Source organism: Molothrus ater, chromosome 2 (assembly GCF_012460135.2).
Source record: "Molothrus ater isolate BHLD 08-10-18 breed brown headed cowbird chromosome 2, BPBGC_Mater_1.1, whole genome shotgun sequence".
Classification (NCBI taxonomy): domain Eukaryota; kingdom Metazoa; phylum Chordata; class Aves; order Passeriformes; family Icteridae; genus Molothrus; species Molothrus ater.
In genome coordinates, this window is record NC_050479.2 from 49,040,631 (window position 1) to 49,062,509 (window position 21,879).

Below are 21,879 nucleotides of genomic sequence, written 5' to 3' on the forward strand. Positions count from 1 at the left end.
GGTCATGTTCTGTCTTTCTGTTATGATATATTTATCTCCACCATACTTCTCTGGGTGCTTCTTGCTCTCCCAAGTTTTAGCTGTACAGCTAAATAAATAACCTACAGAGACCAGGCTGTGTTCTAATCTAAGTGGCACCAACTGACGCACATCCCCTGCCTAGGAGCAGACCCTGGTAGAGCAGATTCGTCTTGGAAAGTTGGCAAGATCTGCCTCGCTTTGTGCAGAGCAGAGTGCAGCCTAGCAGATGCACAGTGGGGTAAAGTGCTTGAACTCATTTCCTGGCCCTCTTGTACTTAGGAGTGCAGATGCAGTCAGAGCAAACATGACAGAACATCTGGAATGAAAAGATGGGGTCAAGGAAACTTAACAGAGATGAGAACTTTCCATGGCAGTTTCTCAGCTAATTGCTCAAGGAAACGTTTTCCAAAGCTGCATTCTCTTCTCTGGGCTCTCAGTACTGCAGTTTTGTTTGATATTAGGATTAGCTCAGGACTTCCTGACAGGGAAATTACCTCACAAGGACCTTGGCTAGAGAATCTGATTCCATACTGGAAGTTCAAAATAAATCCAGTTAAATAAATAGCTAGTATTTGAAACTAGAATATTTGCAACAGTAATTCAATAAACAACAGAAAAAAATCTTTCTAAAGGCCAGTTACTTGAATTGCTTCTTTCTAAGTGCTCCACACTCCATACACTGTTGATAATTCTTAGATAAAATTCCACCTAAAGCTCCCCTCTATTTTATTGTTTTATAAAATAATACATTCCTAATTTTTCTTAAATTGTTCATATCTCCCTCCTTCTCCACCTTTCTCACTTGAGATCTGTGGTTATTCGGTGAAGAACGGATAAAAATTAAACACAAAAAAAGAGTAAACCCTGCATTAACCAGTTGCAATATTATGAAGCTACTTTTGGTTATTTTTGGATGGTAACATCAAAGCTTGGATTGTTTATGTCATCCCCAACAGAGAAAGGAGAAGCCAAGAGCTGATTTGCACCCCTGACACAAAGGTGCTGTAAGCTGCTGCTCCAGATAAAGGTCCATCTGCTTTGCATCAGTGATATGGTGAGAAGCAGCTGGAGGGTCTCAGTGGATCTGTCTCTCATTATCCATAATGGGCCTACTTCCTCTTCACACTGTTTTATTATATGGAGTTCACTGGCACAATTCCCACCTGTCCTGGGCACCTTAGCAGTGCTGTCAATTTTATTCATTCTTCCCTGCAATCATTGTTGTCTTTACTTTCCCTATACTTTCACCAGTGTTGTTCTTCATCTCTCTTCTTCCACCCCCACCTTTCTCTTTTCTAGAGTCAGTGTCAATTCTTTCCTCTTCTCTCCATCTGATTGCAGGAGAACTCCAATATGGTAGCAACCAACCATCCATTTGCTTTTATCCAGTGGAGAAACCTGTGTTTTCTACTACTTCTACAGTGACTGCCTGTGACCTTTGCAAAGGCATGAAGTAAAGTAATCTAAATCTGCATTTGACCTAGCTACACCAGATCTATGAAAGCTTCAGTAGAAATCAGATTAGATCTGAAAGTGCTTTTCCACAGTTTTCTATAAACTTCAGTAGGCAGAATATGTCATACTGTTGTGTTATAAGGGACTCATCCAAATAGAAGGTGATGGATGAAAAGCTTTGGCAAAAACATTTAACAGGGAGTTAATAAAGGCCAACAAGAAAGAGAGAAGAAAAGAAAAACAGACAGGTCTTCTGGCCAGACATGAAGAGTCTAATCTTAACATGACTACATCTCATCCATGAAGCAAAATATACCTCCTGTGAGCTCTGAGGGGTTATCTCAGGTAGCCACAGGACTAACTGGACTTTTTGGTGTTCTGTCTGGGTAGTCAGGTGTGCATCTGGCTTACTCTTCTACAGCCTTAAAGCTCACTCAGTGAGATATCCTGGGAAAATAGATTCAATATGCATAGCAGAATCAAGGAGAATGTAGTAGTTCATAACCAATTTGTATTTTGCTCTTTGATTTTGTCTTTTATGGAATGAAAATCCTACATACCAGTTCCACCAGCAGATGAGTGGCATCAACAGCAAAGTTAGCTAGGATAATTTAAAACCACTGTGCAGCTGTCGTGTACCCGTGTGTTGTCAGATTTTGTGTCTTATTGCACTCAATTATGTTGTTAACATTGCTTCCATGGATTAATTGGACACTCCTGTTCATAGTACTTCATAAAAGAATAATACTTTGTTTGAATAGTACTTCTGGCAAGTCCCCAAATATTGACTTTCCTTACTCGCATTTAAAGCCACCAGATCCTTTTATATAATCATGACTAAATAAAATTGATAAGATTTGTCTATAAAGAATGTTCAAAGTATGACAGGGAATTCAGATTTTATTAGGGGAAAAAAGTGCACACTGACTGAACCAATCTCCATTTATGAAGGAGTCCTTTTTTACAGTAGAATTCTTTTGCTCTCTTCTCAGCCCCTGGCAAAATATAATATTGGGCTTCAATGAAAACAGAGAGAGAAAAAAAAATCAAGTATCAGTGTTATTGTTTCCTGAGGTCAGCTTTTAAAATCCTGGCTTTCTTGTCTCTTCATATCAAACTGCCAGATCATTAGTTTGACTTGAGACTACAAGACTTTCCTCAGGGTTAATAGAGGATCATATTTTGTCTACAAACTTTGTGCCAATGAGCAGGCAGTAAACTGAGAATACTCTCTCTCCATGGATCTTTAAGACACATTCAAGATTGATTAAGATTGGACTCACATCCAGCCTCTCACCCACCAGCATCAACAAGGCCTTCTTGGCAGGGCTGCTTTCCATCTGTTCATCCTCCAGCCTCTGTTGCTACCAAGGGTTGCAGCACCTTGCAGTTGTTCTTGTTAAGCCTCCTGAGATTCCCTTGTATGGGAATCTTCTTGTTTGTCCCTTTTATCTTTGTTTAAGAAGTTTAATCAATTCAAGATAGGGATTACACAGTGCAAGAGTGCACGGCAAGAGAATAATGGAATTTTCTGATATTGCTCCTCCCTGAAATGGTGAACTCTATTATTGTGATTCTATAACTTAAAGGGATTTTAAGTGGGATTTAAGAGTGGAGAACGTTGATTCCTAGTTCCTTTTTCTGACAAGACTGATTCGAGTCAGGTTCCTCTAAACCAGCTCAAAATATCTCATAGTTAGATTGAACTCTTAAAATTCATTAGAAAGAAATCTCATGAGAGCAATTAATCATATTCTAAAATAAATATCTAAGGTCAGACAAATCACTTTAAAAGCACTTATTTCCAACATCTACTGAAAAAAAAAAAAAGTTCATGGTAACTGGTTCGTGGTTGAACATCCCATGCAAGTGAAACAAATTCCACACTTTCAGATAGTTTTCATTAGTTTTCATTAAGACCTGAATGAGGATTTTTCTGGATGCCTTGCCAGGGGATTTCACATAAATCATACCTTTATTCTTCAGCAGAGAATGCCTAAAGTTGTGGCTGATATAAATGGTTTAGTGATATCTCAAAGAGCAAGCCATTGACAAGGGTCTGGATAGAACTTGTAGCTGAATAAGCCTGCAAAATTGCAGGTGCTAGTAATCCTGACAATTTACATTACTTTCAATGTTTATAGAGAATTTTCAAACCTCATGTACCCCCAAGTTAAGTATTATAAACGTATTATTAGGATTTTTATAACCTTTAAGGCTTCTAAGAATAGCAGCTGGTTACCAAACAAGAAGGACCACTCTCTTCTGGTACATTTATTTCTGGCAGTTGTTATTCCTCCAATCGTGTACATTTCAAATGACTGATCAGATATTAAGTGCAGGAAATAACTTTCCTTGCCTGACTGTATCCTCTCTCCATGACACAAACAGCAGCAGGTTCCAGGACTTGGCCACATTCACAGGCTGCATGTCACTCCTAATTGCTCATCCAACTGGCAACTCAGGCAAAAAAATACATAAGAGAGGGGAAAGACAGGAAAAGTGCCTGACAGCCCTCAAAGCAAATAGTGTTTAGTTCCTTTCTTGTTTCAGACTTCCAGATGTGTTTTTCCTACAATCTTTAAACAAGCAAGCAGTGCCTTGGTTCCACATCTTAGCAGAAGTCATTAATTGACCTTGCTTGCTTCATTTGTTAACAGTGTTACCACACAGACCAAAGCACTGGTCCCATACAGGAACCCAGGCTCTCTTCCCCCTGAAGCAACTCAGATTCCTCTGAAAGTCAAATGCTCCAGAAGCAGAGGATGTGAGCAAGCTTAGTAAGTATTGAAAATCTTGTACAATAAAATCAATGCTCTTAAAACATCTTTTAAAAGTGCCTTTTCATCACTTAATTTTTCTGCTGCACCATGTCAACTTACTTGAGTGGGTTTCACTACGTTGTGTACAGTGTAAACTTGGGGTCATATCTGCTTTCCCTGAGAGACCAAACCATTCATGTGCCAGTTAGAGCCATCATGCCAAAGGAAATTTGTGTCGAGGGATTCAACTGATACTGCAAGAGTATTCTTATTTGTTACTGGCTTTTTATGACCTAACATATCAGTAAAAACAGAATAAACTGGATGGCCCTAGAGAAACTGGTAGGCTAGATAATACCTATTTATAAGATGTACCTAAAACATTTAATGAATGACCCTTTGTTGACCCTTTGTTGACCCTTTGTTTTGAAGGGCAAATGAATAAGTTTATGCAAGAATTCTCCCCAATCTTTTCTCTCTCTTTCTCTTTTGTCTTCTTTTTTCTTACACACATAAACACAGGAAAGTAGATGCACAGTTTTCCAACGTGACTCAAGATATTGATAGATAGATAGATAGATGGATAAACATAAACATATCTGTTATAGCTTATACATATCACTGCATTCAGCAGGTACTCAGAAGGCCAGTAGCTGCTAGGTGGTTAGAAATTCTTCCACAATTTTTGGGAAGTCGTCCTTCCTTTTTCTTTTCCTTTTCCTTTTTCATGGTTATTGATCTTTAAAGTCAGGCTGGAATTTACATCAATATTTTGACACTCTCCACATTTTTTGAAAATGTGCAAAACTATTTATTTTCCACCTACATTTCTTACATAGAATTTTGTCTCTACTATATTTATGTCATTTAGATACTTGTTTAGTGGTGGAAACATGATTTTGATCAACTTATTCTCTTCCTAACTCTACAGTTCTCTCTCTATACAGTGAGGAGACTTGCACACTCTTAGAGAATTCTGAATAATGATTTTGCTTTGGTACTGCTACTACAGAGTCAACTTTACCTGGGGACAGACAGGAAGTAGCCTGTGACAAAGACATGACTTCTGCCTTTGCTATTAATATATTGATATGAAGAATGGAGTTTAGAGTGCACTATAAAAACACTTAGTCATAGAACTGACATCCCCTGACGAATCAGTAGCCCAAATACCTGATTTTTCAATAATCAGTTAATTTAGTTTCTGATAAACTGTCAAATAGATTCCACTCCCCATTCTAAATCATTCACAACCAAAGCAAGATTGAACCACTCAGGGGACGAATAAGATTAGTGTGAAAAGCATGTAGGAAATATGTCAATGTAGTGAAAATAAGGCACTCTCAAAGAATAGAGAATTTATTTTCCAAACAAGTGGTTGTCATTACATTATTTTCAAAACAATTTCCAAGCTAATCTGGTTGCAGCACTGTACATCAGCAGTACAGTTCACCTTTCAGAACTTCACATGCTTACCACCACTCTGCCATTCAAAACTCTCTCTGCCAAAGAATGCCACTCATTTTACTTACAACACATTCCTCACAAATTTGGTGTGTCTTTCATCCTATGATCTTAAAATGCATCAATTTCAAGTAAGGAGTGCACTGTAGCCAGAGGAAGAAAGATGGGCAAAGAATCTTAGTAATTTCTTAAAGTAACCTTATCTTAGCAACTTCATACTGAATGGTTGTCAAATCCAACCTTAATAAATATTTGGATAGCTAGGAAGTTACTATAAAATTCAGACAAGGTGATTGGTTACAAGAAGCAATAATATTTTAGTACTTACACTAGCAAACATTTCTAATGCTGCTGAGCAGTTCAAAATTATATGCAGCAAAGGTTGCTCCAAATGGCTTTATAAATCTAATCTGCTCTTAAGCATCACAGGCAAAGTCTGCATTGCACTTGCATTTCAAATTGTTTATATTTGTATTCCATTATCTCTTAATGAGGTGAGTTCTTGCTATTAGCTGGCATGTTCCACTGTGTATACAAGATAAAGCGTGTTTGATATTCTGTCTTTTTGTTTGAATTTACTGAGGTGGAAAGATAACTAAATATGATTTTTCTTCTATTCCAAGGGCTATCATATCAAATGCTTTGAGAAATTTGAGGTTGGGATTCCTCGATGTTTTCTTTATGCAGGATTCTCATCTCAAGAATTACAGATTTTGGATGCCACATATGAGATTTCTGCTGAGTCAGTGTTTGATATTGAGAGTGCCTGCAGATATAGGTTCTAAGGACAGATAAGCAAAACAAGAAATTTTTTCTACTGCAGAGAATCATCATCTCTGCTGCATCATCATTTTATCTTTACTGCAGAAGCAAAAGCTTTTACATAAGGGAACATATCTGGTGGGCAACCAGCCTCTGCATACCTGGTCACTCCAGACCTGCATCCCATCCCCTTCCACCGTACTGCCCAAGTGATTAAACACGCTTTTGGCAGCTGGATAAGGAAGTTTGTGTGATTGGAAGCCAACTCAGAGTCAAATCAGGGAGCTATCAAACTGTCCATGAAGCCACACACTTGATGGCATAGAAGAGTGACAATATGTGGCTAGCATTAAGGGAAAGGCAGTGCTAGTCATCATAGCTGCAGTGGGGACATGTATTAACTTAGACTAATTGTAAAATTGCACCCTATAGTCAGCTGTTTGGAGGCAGTTGGAGACATTATCCATTTCCCATTAAAACACCCCAGCTGTAATACAATAGGGGATTTGAGGCCTCCTTAAGCATGTAATTATTATGGTGTTGCTAGTAGTTGCTCTAATACTGGGTTTTTTGTTGACTAACAACTACTGTCTGCAAGATTGCAGCAGTACCTACAACTGACCAGCTGGACAGCACTTTGAGCTCATAGCATGGTGCCCTAAAATATGTGCTCAAAATCTCTCTGAAGGTAGCCCTGAGAAATGGCACTACAGCATTTCCCAGCTTTTAATCATGCAGGAGCCTTGCCCCAAAAGGACTGAAGCCCCCATATTCCAGGCATCTTGCTGCTTAGCATGACTCACAACTCTAATGCTTGCCTGGCTTGCAACACAAGATTATTTCCCAGAGAAGACAGCAATCTAAGCTATCATATTGGCTAATAATGAATACTGGGATGAAAGGCAAAACAGATTCTACAAAACAGATTCTTATTAAGTTAAACAATTTCTTGTGTTTGGATTTCGTGTTGTAAAGTCCTTCTAAGACATATGCCTGATATGGCCCTCTCTAATAAATCTATTCAGCATTGTAGAAAGAAATTATGATGCCTTCTCCAATTCTTCCAAAAGCCTAATGTTCACTAGATACATGTGAAGAATGTGATAAATGAAGAAATAAAAATGAATCTTTCTTTTATGTTTCCTGCCAGCTCTGATATCTCACACAGAAGATCTGACCCTGGTGTTGTCAGAGGCCCAGAACTCAGGTTCGTCTCTGTTGAACATATTTCACTTTGTAAAAGTGGAATTAGGGATATTTCACTTTGTAAAAGTGGAATTCACTGGATTAGGCAGTCTTAAACAGGCCCTCCCACTGCCAGCTGAGATTCTCCATCATTAGGTTCCAAAGTTCTCAGTGTTTCTTTGGCCCAATGCACATTTAATCCTGCCATGTGAAGAAAAACAGATCCAGCAGAAGAGCTAAAGAGACCCTGTTCCTTCCCCACCCCTCAGCACTCACAAGCCATTTTTATTCCAAATTTTAGAGATGCTGTGTCCAGACTGACTCATGTAGAAGCTCTAAGGAATACCACCTCAAACAGCTCAGGTAAACACTACGATGAGTTGGTTATTGAGTAAAGAAGAGAATGAAACTGAAGGCTTTTACACAAACCAGTTTGTGTACTAAGCATGATGTATAATATAAGCAGCTAATAGGAGAGACCTACCTATCAAAGACAACTGTAGGACATTCTCTGGGTATGGCCTGGGATGCCTAGCATTTCCAAGACAACACTCCAGCAAGTTCAGATTGGCTTGTATGTAACAGGAGAGTGAGGTAACTGCTGAGATGTGGAAATTGAGAACCTTAACATGAAATTGTTGTAAGGGCTGAATCCTCTTGTGCATCTGGGCTTTTGCATTTTAGTGCATTAGCCTACTAGGTACTAGGTTTTGGGGCTTTTTTCATTCTAGTTGAAGTGGTTTTCATTTTAGAGATGCAGCTCACTGTATTGGTACCCTTCACTTCAGCACTTCACTGGTACCCTTCCTTCAGCATTTCACTTTTTGCTTCCATCTCACATCTGTTCACAAATATCTATTAGAGGAACTCAAGAGAAACAGATGAATCTGTTGAATTTTTAACCTTAGTTCCTTTTTGGCAAATTTCTTCCTAACTTCCTTGGGAAACACAGTATCCTCACAGACGAAGTCCCTGTTCACAAAATGCAGTTTAATAAATTATGGATCCTGATGACCTAATGGTTTATTTGGGAGACAGAGTAGACTTTAAAAGACCTATAAATTTAGGACTTAAAAAAGCAACTGGGTCAGGGTGTATATAAAATCTATTGCATAGAGCTGGACACTCTTATCAGTTAAGAATGGATTGTTATCTTCTGATATCCCGATATGTCTCTTTTCCTATGACCATAAGTGTACTTTGTCACGAGTGGAGGAGAGGTGTATGTCAAATCACAAAACCACAGAGCTAATCTCAATCCCAGTTCTGCTTATATCTATTTTACGTAGTTTACTTATATCTATTTTACATAGTTTAGTTTATCTTCTATGTTAGTGGTAGGATAAATGAGGATAGAATAAATTCTGAAAAACAGAATTCTCTGAATCTGCAAATAATAGAACTTAGAAATAAAAAAATAGACAATTCTACCTTACTTAGTTATATGAAAATTAATCATTCCTACCACAGAAAGCCTTATAGATGTTTTCTTTATTATTATTTTCTTCAAAAGAAAGAAAGTGAGTGTTGTAAAGACCTAGTCTTTTGCCCACTGCATGTCTTCACATCTGAGTGGTAATGATTCCTTGCAGGACTTGCTACCCCTAGAATGAATTTGTGTAACTTTTTTACACACAATTTCACACACAAAAATGCACTTATACCCTAATTATCCATATTTTACAATTTAACTAAAATATAAAGAGACTAAACATGGGAAGATGATGCTTCAAGTTTAGGAACATACATGAAAGGAGCATGTATCATCAACATCCAAAGTAGTCAATCCATGCTGCTCAAGTCAGTGAGCAGAAACAGACAGAGTTCAACTCTTAACCTATTTTGACGTAAGTTAGAAGAAATAAACCCAAAGCTAAGAGCTAAAGCTAGTTAAAATTAGTTCAGGACCAGAGGTCTTCATTCTCCATCTGGAAAATTAAATTGCCTCTCATGCTGTTTCATGCCTGTATTCAGGATACAGGTCAAGATCAGTGGAGATCCTCTAAAAGGACACCTAGCCAGAGCAAATTCACATTATGGGAAAAGGAATCTTCCCTTCATTTAGTTACCTTGCTTTTCTACTTACACTTGTAGGTGTAATGAAAGGGATAAACATTTTTCCTACTTTCTTTTCCATTTCACCCTTTTAATTAATGAAAGTCCCCATACCATTTTCCTGCCCTTTCAGTACTGAGGCTCCTGGTTAAAATTGTCCATGCTTCTGAGAAGAGCAAACAATCATTTCAAGGCAAGCTGCCAACATATAAATAAAAGCTAGTACAAATGGATTTCATCAATCTTCTGACGCAGTGACACGTGTTCCAGTGTTCTACATATTTATGAGATAAAATATAACTAAAGCCTAGAGAAATGACACAAAGAATTGTTGAAAGAGTTTCCACAGAAGTGTATTGCCTTGAAAGGCAACACAAGTTTTGATAAAGAAATAAAAATTGGAATTTTGTTTCAATTTATTCAACTAGTTTTGGCAGATGAATTATGAGAACAGCACTTCAGACAGATGTTCAGCAGAGGTTTCCAGCTGCTAGCAGAAATTATGTCAGAGCATTGCATAATCCCCTATGTTTGTAAATGGTTGGAATAAACAGTCACATCAATAGCTCAGTTATTAGTACCCAAATTCCTTGCAAAGCTTCTGTGTTATGAACTGAACATCACTGTGTATCTTATAGCTCATCTTGGTGACCTTAAGAGCCTGTGGGTTTTGGACTTCTGCTTTATTTAGAGTTGCTTGTCTTAGCAGTGTGTACAGCATGAGACTGTACAGGTAGCAAATTAACCCTTTACTTTTATCCATCTATGATAAACCAAAATTGTCTTTTCAAGGCCTAAAATTCTCACATCAGCCAAAGGCTAAGATGATGCATCAGACTTATAAATTTGCTTCTGCACAATGATTCATAGTTCAGAAGCTGCTTCATAACAGTTTCCTAAGAACAGGAATGGGTGAGCCATGTAACCATGGCATGTTCCTCCATAGCCTCTGTCCTCCTTAAAATTTAAAGCCAGAAAGAGAAATTATAGTCTGTGGACAGCATCCCCCACACCTTATATCTCTTCCATAACCCTTCAAATTTTTCTTTATTTCTCCACAGTTCTACAGTTCTTCTGTCATTGAATCTGTTATAAAGCATCTGCTTTGATTTATAAATTATAAAGGAAATATGTATTAATAAGGAAATGTGTTTCCTGGAATGAGGAGAGATAGTATGTGCACTTGATGATTGGTTTTGACGAAGCAAAAGTGGCAAAAACACCCGCTATCCAGGTGGCCCAGTCACATTGCTGTGTGTGAGACTGTAAGGAATCAGAAGACAATACCCATTGCCCCAGCCAGAATTTTCATGCTGTGAAAGGAACTCATCTCTTTCAGATTATTTGAAACTCAATGGGAAGTTGCTGACTCTACAGGCAAAGCACTTAGATCTCTTAAGACATGCAAAGACATTTTTGTTTACTGACCCTCCCTAATCTTCCCACATGGAAGCTTATAGAACAAAAGGGCATTGTAAAGGCAAAGATCAGGAGGCTGCATTAAGTCATGTACTTTTTGTAGCTCAGTTACCAGCCTTCATGTAGATGTTAAACTACATTTGAGAAAGCACTATTTCATCATGGGTTTAGAACGCCTCTGCACTGAACGGCAGATCAGTTCTGAACAGCTTACTGTGGGACAAACAGAAGGAAATATCTGTTTTCCAGTCTGGTAACAAATAGGAGAAACAAAATAAGCAGAAAAAGGGACAAGGGAAAGTCTGGAAAAAGTGGGAAAAGTTTGTCAGATCAGATATTCAGAAACTGCAATTTAATCATAACAATGTTAATACATTTTAGTGTATTTTTATAGATATTGTGGTAATCACTAAGCTTGACAGATTTTTTCAGTGAAGAAGACAATACTTTCTGAGAACTGAAAGAAAAGAGGTAAAGAAACTGTGGTTTATATTTATTCAACCCCCCTAAATAGAATATATTTCCCTGGAAATTAATTCTCACTAATCAAAGTCTAGATGAAAACTAAAACGTTCATCTATTCTGCAATGCCCTGATTAGATGACATTTCAACATATTCTTCAAATATTACCTAAGATGCTAAAATGCACCTCAGACTTTCTGTTGTATGTTCACAACAATCTCAAGGACTTCTCTGCCTGCCAGGTCTGAGAGCAATTCTAAAAGGGATTGGTTCCTGTTAGATGTTTATCCGTAGCATATCTACGAACTGAATTCATTGCAACAAAAGGGAAATGATAACCTATCATCATTCTTCCAGGCCATGATACTGGGGCAGAGACCTCTCCCGTGACTTCTTGTCCTTAGTTCAGCTCACTGAATCAATCATTCTTTGAAGACAATGAGGGAGCTTTCTCTGAGGAAGAAACCACAAACCTCAAACAAGTTGCTCATGGGTGGATCATGGGAAACAAGTTGTGAGGTTATATTTATCTCTACCTACATTAGAACTGTATTTTCTCTGTTGACAAGCTTTAAGAGTTTACAATACATATTGATAAGTATGGGTCAAATGTTAGATGATAGAGGAAACCTGGAGAAGAGAGAGGAAAGACTTGCTAAAATTGAAGGCTGCTAATATCCTTTCTTGATAAGGATTTCAAGCTATTTTGAGAATAGCGTTTCTAGTCCTTCAAAAAAAGCACATGTCTTCAAAAGCAAAATTAATTTTACATTGATGCTTTACCTTGTATATAAAATTTTCTCTGAACTTCTCCTATGTGTACACAAATTAACATGAAATTGACTTTAAACTGACACTTCACCCTGCACATCTTCTCTGAACTAATAAAATCATCCAGTTTTGCTAGATGTTTTCAAATGCATGAATTTGAATTATAGATCCTTTTGAATTTAATTGCAGCATATGTAAAGGGACCAACTTGAAAATATTTTTCATCCACATCACAAAGAAGAAGAATTTCATTATCACACAGAGTATTGTAAAAGGGCAGGCAATTTTCTCCTAACTTGAAGTAAATTTCTTAACATACAGAATACCAATTTCCTTCCCCCTTTATGCATAAAAGAAGCTGTAACACTTTCATTTGTGCCAGTATCTAATTAAATCAGTTCCATTGATTTCATTGCAGATACTCATTGGAGATGACCAAAGAAGTGGATACTGAAGTCAGAACTTTTCTGAAAATTAGGCAATAGCAGTTCTGTTGTAAAGGTCTCTGTAACCACCCATGAAGGAGACAGCAGTGAACGGGGCAGCTCACCTGGCATAGGGTAGTGGTTACTGCAAAATGAGGTGGGGCAGCCTTTGGTAGCAGAGCCCAAAGATCAAGCTTTCTGCAAGTCTATAGGTTGCACTGCTACTTAAGTTACAGCGGTGAGAAGATGGAAAAAAAAAGTTCCCTTAAGGAAATGAGGGCCTCTTATGAAAATCCCTCTTTCCGGCTTCTAACTTTGTCAATTAAAGCCTATTAAGTCCTGGTTTTTATTACTGTTTTCAGTGTGCTAAAAATAGGGTTATAAATGGCACCATAATTTCTGGCATAAATATTTGGTCTGAAATTTCCTTATTTACCTGAATGACATTAAGTAGCACACTATCATAATAGAGCTCAGCTACCGGTTGTAAGTATTTATGTTAGAGATGAGCTAATAACCTTTTCCATCCATGTGCAAAGAAATTCACTGACTGCCAAATATTTCAAACTTCCTTTGAATACATATCCCTGAGCTATGTTACAGTTAAATTATTACTGTACATAACATATTGTCATGAGGACATGCTAATTCCTACTCTGCCTGAGATATTATAGGTATGTTTCAACCACCCTGATACTGTGGCAACAATATTGTTGGGGGAAAAAAAACTTGAAAAATAAAGTACCTAAAGGGGGCCTACAAGAAGGCTGAAGAGGGACTTCAGACAAAGACACATAGTGCTAGGACATGAGGCAATGGCTTTAAACAGGGCAGGGAGTAGATTTAGGTGAGATATTGGGAAGAGATTCTTTACTGGGAGGATGGTGAGGCACTGGCACATGTTGCCCAGAGAAGCTGTGAATGCCCCATGCCTGGCAGTGTTCAAGGCCAGATTGGATGGGGCTTTGAGCAACCTGGTCTAGTGGAAGCAGGGGTTGGAACTAGATGATCTCTAAGGTCCCGTCTCCCGTCTGACCCAAATTGTTCTATGATTTTAATAAAGATTTCAGATGATAGCCTAGGACTTTGCAATTCATCAGTTAGGCTTTCCGCTTCTTCAGAAGCATCCAATATGACATCAGATTTTCATTTAGACACATGTTCTTGCTGGTTTTTGGGTACCTTTCCTGCGGCTGGAGCCAAGAAGACATATCCAATAGAATCATAAAGCACAAGATCTCACAGCCAAATGCATCCTCCTAAATGCTTCTCCCAAGCAGGGAAAGGTTACCTTTTGGGATGGATATCACAATAAACTTTGTTCTAAAATAACCAGTTGAAAACATCGAAGTAGATGTGCATCAGAAATCTCTTCCAGAGACATCATGTCTCAGTTAGTATAAAGAATACCATGAAACTGGGCTTTCACAGCCTGGAAACCTTTCCTTGTGTTTAGACTCTGTATTCCTCCTTTTAAGCATGAGGAATTAGATAAGGGACTTTTTTCTTAAAGAAAAAAGACTTTCACAAGGAACTTTTCTGTCTGAGGTGTTCACCAGGAAGAAAGAAATGGAGGTAAATTTCTCGCATCCTATCTCAGAGAGGAAAATACTCACACCTGCTTCTCTTGCTTGTAAATATTACAGCATTAGCAGCTAATTACATAACAACTTAATGGAGGGTCCACTCCTTCCTGTACACTTAGAGTGATTGAGGAACCAAGAATATAAAATTCTGGGGTCTGTGAGGAGAGAAAGCACATTGGGTGTTACTAGGAGAAGGGCTAGTTTCATCTGACTTAAACAACCCATGGGCTGGGCACCTAGAGCAGAGCTTGTCACATTAAGCTTCTCTAAAGACAGCTAGATAAATACACAGATATGATTCATCTGCACTGTTCAGGACACCACTGTGGATATCTCGTTTGGTCACATGTTGTCCTTCTCTTCTGTACCCAAAGTGTCTACTGAGGGCTACTGTAGGCTGGCCTTCTAATATAATATAGGCTAGACACTAAAATAAAGTCTCTGACAAGATCCCTAGGTGGTTTTGAAAATACCACTTTAATATATTGTGTCATGTGCTAGCACTACTCTCAGGATTTAAGATTTTATAGGAAATACTTTATTGCTGATATTTTCATTATTTTTCTACATCCAGTGCAGTCTAATGGTGAACAGATTTTTAAAAGGAGTCACAAAGGAGGATGGGGAAACATAACCCAGTAGAAAATTTTAGTAAGCAACCTAACAACAGCAACATATTGAACATCTTGTAGGATAAAATGTTTACAAAAACTTCTGTTCATAGTTTTCCTCTGATAAACAAACCTTTATTAAAAATGACAGAGCTATGTCAATCTTTCAATTTATGAGTTAACACTGAAAGTTGCAGGTCCAGCAGAATAACTGTAAGCAACATAAATCAGGCTTTTATATATTTAAGACAGAAGAAAATAATTCAAATTGAAAACATGATAGATATAGATATGTAAGTGTATGGTCTCACATACTGATAAGCTCATTTAAATTTTTCATCTTTCTCTGAGTAAAGAAACTTGAAGAAATACTCATAATAAAAATGCTCAAAAGAACTTTTATCCTTAACCAGTGTAGACAGCCGTAGAGAGTAACAGAAGTAGTGTGATTTAAAAAGTACATAAAACCTCTGTGCTATATATAGCATAATTCTGAACCAGAGCCCAACTAACTATTACATAGAATATTTTACCCATATTTTTACTATGGAAAATATATTGACTAAAACTTAAAGTTTCTGTAGAATTTGATTGGCTGACTGATTAGCTTATTATGGTGAAACTTTGCAAAAAACAGAATTATTTTGCTTAAGGGTAAACCTGTAATACAGGAATCTGCACAAAGTCCTTTCATTCTTCAATATTCAAGAAAGTTCTTCACATCAATTCACCAGAAAAGTGAAAGAGAAAGAGCAAACCTGTCTGAGCAGGTTGTGTGGTATGGGATCACCAGGAAACTTTCAAGGGACTTTGCTTTTCTTGTTGATTTTGTGTTTCAAGCATTCAGATAACCAGGCAGCAGCATGAAACTCTAAGGCAGATATTTACTTTAGATCAGTTGTTGTGATTTTTGTTAGTTTTTTTTTTTCTTTTTCTCTCTGACATTATATCAACATTTGTTCTCTACTAATTCCATGTAATTTTTGACACCTCTTTACCTAATGTAGATTACTGCGTGCAAAGACAAGCTTCTTTTAGATGTAGGAAAAATAATAGCTTCCCTTTGTAAAGTGCTTGTGGAAACATGTAATAGAGTTATTGTCCTATCTACAGTAATAACTTTCCAGAGAAATTTTGACCAGCTGAGGATTATTTACTCTGTATCATTTAACTATGAAAATATCTCAGGTCGTTCTGGTTTGCATGCCTATAAATAATGCATTTAAAATTAAATCTATCTGCTTACAGCTCTTTCTTCATCCTATTGAAGTGACTTTTTCACATATGTTGTCATTTTCCTTTTAGGTGATGTTAGATGTTGGTGTTCCTGCCCATCCATGTCTTAATTACTTTAAACAACAAGTTGTGCCTGGTTCCAAGCAAAGTCTTGACCTTGGAGTGCAGCTGGACGTTCTGCAAGCTGGAAGTGTGGGAAATGGTGGAACAATGTTGCAGAGCTGAAGAAGTCTGAGTGCTCAAGACAAAGGCAGGTGTTTCCTTTTCACGGTCCAATTTTTCACATGAAAAACTGAAGTCTAGCAAAAAAAAAAAAGCCCAAAAAGCCAAACCTCATACCCACTTCTGACTTCATGGTTCCACACAAAATCTGATGTTCAAAAAAAACAGCATGAAATGAAGGTATTATCACATGTCAGCAGAGCCCAGATAATTTAAAAAAAATAAAAAGTTGTGTATCTCATTAGACTCCTTTCTCATATCCAGTCTTTGAAAGAGGTAGATCACAGAAATTTTTCTATAACAGTTCAAGAAAGAAAACACATCAGGTATGTGTTCAGCTTCAGGTATAAAATTATAATAGAACAATCAAAAACTACTACAGGAAGCATTTTTGATAATGTTTAGGGGTAAATAGTCTGAAGGAGTGGGCAATGTGAAACCATGACATATTTTGTTGCACCTGCTTTCTTCCAATGTCAATCTTCTTGAATTTCACCATAATTTATGGAAAAGCATCAAGATAAGAATCCAGTAGATAGACATCTTCTAAATGCTAAACAGTAAAGGAAGCGGGGGCATAATTTCATCCTCTACGAATTTAATACTGAAAAATAGAAATAAACATGAGGTCTTTCTTAAATTCTCAGTGTAGTTCTAGACAAGTGAAAGAACGGGTTAAATAGTAACAAAAATAATAGCAGACTTTGCAGACAATAATTATTACTTTCTTATTAGGATTATTTTAAAAAACATTATCCAGTAATAATATTGAAATTCAATAAGAGGATCATTTTTGCACATCATATTGAGAAAAGCAGGAATACAATTTAAAACCAAATCTTGACCAATACAATGAATACTTGAGACTGTTCTCTAATCTACAGTATTTAAACAGTGATCACTTTTTCAAAGAACATTTTTAAATAAAAAAAAGAATTTCAATTTTCAATATACAAAACTAATTTCGTTCTTTTATTGGGAAAAATTATTTAAAATCCCAATTTTTTTAAATTTTGATATCTGTATAATCTACCTGTGGATTTACCTTATTTACATATTAAGGTAAAAATATTAAGAAAAAATCTTACATATTAAGAAAAAATCTGTTCCATGTTTTCTGCTGTGACAAAACCATTATTTCATATTAAGTTTATTATCACTTTTGTAAGTCTTTATAAAACTACTTCTTAAAAATAGAGTTGAAGGATATATTTAGCTGCACACTTACAGAGTTCGTTAATCCACAGAAGTTGTGGATTAAAGTTCTTTAATCCACAGAACAATTGTGACAGAGCAATTAACATCTAGTGATGAATTAAATATGTCCTCATCTCCAAATGCCTATGTTCAAATACTGTGTCATACTGGGGCCATTATCTTCCATTCATGGCAATATTTACAACACTAAACAGGTTATTATTTCTGTATATGTTCTCCATGTTAATCACTAAAAACAGCCCACGATTGTTTTTAGAATGCTTTTCACAGTCTCATGCCGACTTTGAGTGCAGGGACATGATTGACCTCACATTGTTTCAGGCATTAGACACTCACTGTATAGCCTGCAACCTGGTTACACAAAAATACTCACAATCTGAGCAAAATTATTAGAGCACTGCTTGGGGGAAAATTCCCCTGCCCAAGATGAATAGCCCCAACAAAGAGGTTTCTTCTCTTCTGTCTCTGTTTGCACAGGGCTTGACCGTGAATAACAGCTTTATGAATCTCATAACTACTTTTCAGTAGAAGAAATAAAGCTTTATCTCTGTGTGCAGCATCAAATCCTAATGGCACAGGGAGCTGATTAGCATACCTGAAAACAAAAACTATGTCACAAAATATGTTTCTATGACTAATGCATTTCATTGGAATGAGGCACAATAATTTTCACACTGACATTGTTGTTCAAAATTAAACACTGGACAAAAGCAGCACAACCTTTGAGGATGATGGAATTCGTGGCAGATAATCAACATAAAGGGGTAGAGAGCAAGGACATAGGTAATTTGACCAAATCATATGGGAATGGAAAATCTTGCTCAAACTACTGGGTAAAAACCCTACTCCAGGAAAGGTGTCCTGAAACTTTTGCAGGTTGATAATGAAGAACAAATTATATATCTTCCTTGAAATCCCATAATGGCAATGCCAAAAAAAAAAAGAAGCATAAAAATGAGGCATTACAACAAACAAAACTATGCAAGATGCAGAATCTATTTTTAAGACTTTATTCTAAGCAGTCACACAGTTACACATAAAAAACTCTAGAAAACTCAGATTTTCTATATTAAAGGATAAAGGATTCAAGCATTCTATTTCAAATTAATGTGAAAACCAGGCATGCTAGTTTTTCTGGAAATTTCAGCTTTGAAGCTCCAGTTGGCTCTTTATTGAATTTCTCTTATATACCAGATGCAAAAGACAGGCAGAAATCCTTTTTTTTTTTTTCTCCTGGTATGTAGTACCTATTTTTACTGCAATGAAAATGCCCACAGTTTTTTTTTTTCCTTTGTATGTATACCACTTGCTCCAACATATGTAAAAGGACACTTAAGTTTAGCCAGGAAATGAAAACCTACTTCTTCCTATTCTTTCTTCCTTTAGTTGTACTTATTTGGCACTGCACTGTCTAGTATAAATTACATCAGGCCAAAAGGAAGGAAGGAAAGACTTAGTTTGCAATGCTCCGCTGCTGCTGGCACTAATATTTTAACAGTCAAGAGTAAAAAGGAAAGCATGAACTAATGTGTATTAAAATGTGTGCACAAAAAAATGTCAAAGCTAAAGACTGAAACTTAAGTCTCATAAGAAAATTATGTTCTCCAAGTCATATAACTTGACCATATAATCTTGACCTATAACATAATTTTACTTTTCTTCAAATCAATGGTGAAACCAATAAACACTGCAATGTGAACTGCTATGAATACTTAAATGCAAAAATTATCAAGCTGGTTACTTCAGTTTTGATGGTCTGTTGCTGTTTTGAATGGAAACCAAACAAAAAAATGAACAATAAATATATGTTTATTGGAAGATTTGACTCAGCCAAAACCAAATTCTCAGCCTTTGTTTTTAGGTAGTTTTGGGTAGCACAAACTTTGAGTAACCATTCTGGTTTCTCTAGTTTAGTATTTATTTTGGTAGAGATGCAGTTAGTCAGAGTTGTATCATGAGGTTCCTCAGACATAACACACAAACAGGCAATGCTTGAGAAGGCATGGCCTGAACTTCAGTCATCCACAGAAAATTACTCAAATATAACAGGGAAATCTTGACATATTTTTATCAGTGGATAATTTTCAGTGCTCAGTAACTCAGGAAGGCAATGAAAATAAACATGCAGGTTGTTAGTAGGAAGTTACTAGCCCTTAGTTAGAGTGAATATTTTATATTCTGGGACCGTGTCTTGAGAAGAATGGCTAAAGTTTAATGACTAACATAGCAGAATGTGTTAGGGCAAAGTTCTGGAAAAGTTGCACCAAAAGGCAACTTCAGCATATGCCACTGATGACTTAATACAGTTTTTCCATCTGTGATGGATTCTATAGGTCCTTTATGGAGAATTTTAGACTCAAGGCATTTTGCTAGGAATGCCTAGACAATTCACAGTTATTGACTGCACATTATGCTACAGACATTCTTTGCACAGAGATGCTTTATTTCTTGCTCTCTCTTAGTGCCATAAAGAAGTGCCACAGACTAATTGAATTTTCACATGTAAATGGTCTTTCAGACCCTATTTAACTTATATGAAATTGAGAGAAAGCAGCGTCTTCCAATGTAAGGTTTAGCAGAAGTGATGTTTCTTTGATTTCCTTGACTGCACATAAAAGCTTAAACATCCTTACATGATATTTTATACCAGCCTAAATCCTAAAAAAAAAAAAAAAAATTAAAAAAATGAACCACTTGTTTTGTCACGTAGGACTAAGAACTCCAGGAATAGCTACAGTATAACAGCAGCATTTTTGTCTTTTCTCCACAGCAGTTATGACTGGGGAGGGGAAGCCCACCAACAGCTGCAGAGTCTGCCATGTTCTCAGAGGAGCTTTCAGCAGAATAAATTATGAAGCTGCAGTAAGCTCTGTACGGGGTAAAGGTTGATCTTTGACCGTGCTGACAGCCAGAGCTCTTATCATCTTGCTCAGCAACAAGTCAAATTGGGCTTTAATTGCCATTCAGAGAACAGTGCTCAATTAAACATACACAGCTCAGAAACTGGTACAGGGCAGAAGGGAACAAGAGATGTCAAGGAGTCATGAGACAAACCCTCTTTTTGACACTATTCTAAAGACAATGTGAGCTTTATATGCAAAATGAAACACACAGAAAGATTCCCTAACTACCAGGCACTGTCCTGAAACTTAGTGCTTAATAACTGCTTTCTTATCAGCAGGAGCTTGCAATGTATTTGGGTCAAATCTGTAAAAAAGAGGGCTTCACCAAACCACCCTGCCCATTTCTTTAATTTACATGTCATTAATTCATCTCTTTAGTTGGTCACAGAAAGACTTGCAGATAAGTTCAAATTAAAAAGTTTAAAGGCACAATATACTGCACTCAAGGGAATTCAAGGGGTTTTTTTTCTGCAGATATTCTTATTTAGATGTAAAATGGCCTAAATTCCTTGCAATTTAATAGTCACTTTAATAAATGTTCATGTCTGAGTAAGCCTACCATCTCCTGTACAGCATCACCATAAAACAAGTCACCCATTTTCTTCAGTTCAGTCCTTTCATGCTTGCCAAGAAATTACAACTAATGTTTAAGCTGTTTTTTCTGATGTATTGGCAACAGCTGTCCAGTAACATGTGTTTTCTTCACGAGTTCTATGAGCAATGGCAGAGTTTGCAACATGCCTACACTAATTATACTTGCCAGATACAAATAGTAGGCACAGGTACCTAAAAGACATCTGCCTATTCAAAAAACAGAGACAAGTCCAAGTACATTTGATATCTTAAACTTCCGTAAGGCAAGCTATGAAGGCCAGAGAATTGTAAAACCATAGAAATCCCATCAGTTGCAGACACAGGCCAACGTAAGCACGGGAAGCTGGAATTTAATTATAAGAGCAGAGACCAAATCATTCTGCCATAACTTTTTCTAAGTGCAAAAGAAGGGGTTTTTTTTCCAGGAAAAAGTAAAGCCTTATATAAGAGCCCAAGTTCACTTTTGTAGGTGCTAAAAATTTGATTGAGATTGACAGCAAAAGAAACAGAAGTACAAAGCCAGTCATCTCCATCCAGCTTCATGAAACTGTGACTCTCGTCAGTGACATTCTACAGGTCATCTTGTAACCAAGAAAGGACACATATTTAGTACTACCCAAGATCTACCCAGATATTGAGGCTTTAAACCTGGTATTTTCAGGCCAGTTCTTTCAATCCCAAGAAACAAACATGTTGCTCCTATTTGGGTTTGGGGGATTTTTTGTAT